The 2754-nt window shown below is 38.1% G+C and overlaps 1 protein-coding gene across 3 annotated transcripts in view; it reads right to left on the bottom strand.

Annotated features, from left to right (window-relative positions):
* Tab2 (TGF-beta activated kinase 1 (MAP3K7) binding protein 2) overlaps window positions 1-2754 on the bottom strand; it is a 52425-nt gene that overhangs the window by 19232 nt on the left and 30439 nt on the right. The gene's annotated exons all lie outside the window — the stretch shown is intronic.

Consider the following 2754-nt stretch of genomic DNA (forward strand, 5'->3'; position numbering starts at 1 on the left):
AAACACCATGGAAGCTCCAGAAAACAACAGGAGAGGTTTCTCTCATCTCAGGCTCCTACTCATGCACATGTGTTCACATCCTTGCACCTATACACATTAATGTACACACATACACACACACCCTGGATTAATGAGGTAGATATAGCTTGATGGTTCACAGAGCACACACAAGTTGGATGAGGAGAAAACAGACAAACAACCCCCTCCCCAAAACAAAATCAAAACTAACATAGAAACCCCATGTTCTTGGTGAAGGAAACGGTAGAGTTAGGTGAACTATGTTCCAAACACAGTGAATGAAGCAACTCTAGCTGGAGTGAAGGTTCACACTGGAAACTCTGTAAAAGGCATGGTTGGGATTAAGTAATGGAGGATTTAAAGAAGTGAATGGCACTGCAGTTTAGTCATTATTATAAGCAGCCAAGAGAGCTACTGAATACAGATGAACAGAGAAGTAACAACAAAAGAGTATTTTGTGAAGACAATTCTATTAATAGATAAGATGCAAGGAGATGAAGAGTCTTTTGACAAAGCAGCCAGTTACAAGGCAGGCAATAATAAGTATCTGATAATGCAGGTGAGTAACAAGAGACCAAGTAACACAACTTAGACATGGGAGAAAAAAACTCAGAGCACTGGATGAAAAATTAGGAGTCAGAAAGAAATCAAGGATGTTAAAATGTCTACAAGCAGTCAGATAAAATCATGCCAGAACTCTTGTTAGGAAATGATGGTCCAAACACACCGTTTGAACAAGGAGAGCAAGCAAGAAAAAGAAATGGCTGATATATTGCCCCCTTCCCCCAGTGCTTGTGCGCCTCTGGAATGCTTGGTTTGTCTTCTCAATACATCAAGATTATACTGCAGTATACATTAGAGTTCTTTATTTTTTGAAAATACCTTAAGCAGTTCTATAAAAGACTTTATGTTTCATTCCCAGTTAACTGATTTTAAAATATAACTGGGTGTAGGGCAGTAGTGGTTCATGCCTTTAATCCCAACACTCAGGAGGCAGAGACAATTGGAGCTCTTAAGTTTGAGGTCAGCCTGGACTACACAGAGAAACTCTGTCTCAAGAAATCAAAAAAGAAAAAAAAAATCACTGAGCTATAAGTGTTCTAGACAGTTCTTTCAACATCAAGTTTGTGAAATTTGTTAAAGAAATTACATTATTTTTCTATTAGTTTTTCAATGACTCCCTGAACACCCTTAGCTTTATTTTCCTACTTGTGTTCTAAGAGAAGGCTTACCTTACCTCCCTTCCCAGTTTCTGCTCTTTTCCCACCTTCTTAAAACTTTGACCCCTGCTTTATTACTTTTAAGCAGGTTGGTCTCTGTCTACTTGATACAAACCTAGACATATCTGGGAGTGGAGATCTCAGTTGAGGAACCAAATCCACCAGACTGGCCTGTAGGCAAGTCTATGGGATATTTTCTTGATTAGTGACTGCTGCTGGAGGGTACCAGACCTGGGCAGGTGGTTACAGGTCCTTAAGAAAGCCAACTGAACAAGCCAGTGAGCACTACTCCTTCATGGCTTCTGCTTTGGCTCCTGCCTAGAGTTCCTCCTTGGGGCTCCCTTAGTGACACACTCATCTGGAAGCTAAGATGCAGTTAACCCTTTCCTCCCCAAGCTGCTTTTGGTTATGGTCCTTACCACAACAATAGAAACTCAACTAAGACATTTCCCTTTTCTCTTTCTTTTCCCATTACATTCTACATTGATAAATGTGAACTAACTACTGATTCATTCACCAAATACTTATTAATGGGGAATTACCCTTACTCTTACTCTTTTTAGAACTGTGAGTCATGTATCCTAGCAGTTAATCTACCTGGATTATACTTTTCTGTGAAGATCTTTATTCTCGTTTAACAGTAAAGAACTAAAGTGAAAATGAGGCTCATAGGTATTACTGTTGGTGACTATGAAACCCTGAACCCAACCCTGCCTAGTCTAAACACAGTTTAACCTCTGTATAAAGGAAGCAGAGTAAGTTGGAGGGTTTCCTGGACCTGAGCATAACTATGCTGTAGAGTATGACATCAGGTTACAGAGGAGGCTGGGACCCAGACTACAGACTAGTGTACTACAGTATGATAGTCAAGACACCCAAAAGTCACCTGGAAGAACATGGAAGAAAAATTTTAAAAGGCAAATGTATAGTAACCCGTATTTACACTGCCAAGAAACAGTAATATCTTCATTTAGAAAGGATTCATTGGGGAAGATGATTAGTGGACTCAAACTAGGTTAAGGCTGAAAACATACAGAACTCAAAGAACAGATAAAAGATGATAAGAGTATGGGTGACATATATGTAGGACTATAAAACAGGATAAAAGTTTCATACATCATCAAATTTTAAAAATAATCTGTCAAATTTTGAAGGATCTTCAAAATACTTTTTGAGAGGAAGATTTCCAGGTTAAATGAATGGCCAGCTACAACTATCACTAAACAGTTAGAATTATGGATTTCTAGAATTTTGTATACTAAGAAAATGTAGAAATTGGAGAGATTAATTGGAAAATTTATAAACTAAATGTAGAATTATAAAACAACATTTTTTCTTCACAATTGGGAAGTTATGCACTGTTCATACAAATCCCTCATGTCAGAGATAATAGACTGATATGCAAACACTGTTTTGACAAATGTACCAATCAATAGAAGAACAAGCTTTCTTTTTTTTCCTCTTTCTTTCCTTCCTTCTCTCTCTTTCTCTCTCTCTCTCTCTCTCTCTCTCTCTC

This window comes from Mastomys coucha, unplaced genomic scaffold (assembly GCF_008632895.1).
Source record: "Mastomys coucha isolate ucsf_1 unplaced genomic scaffold, UCSF_Mcou_1 pScaffold2, whole genome shotgun sequence".
NCBI classification, from domain to species: domain Eukaryota; kingdom Metazoa; phylum Chordata; class Mammalia; order Rodentia; family Muridae; genus Mastomys; species Mastomys coucha.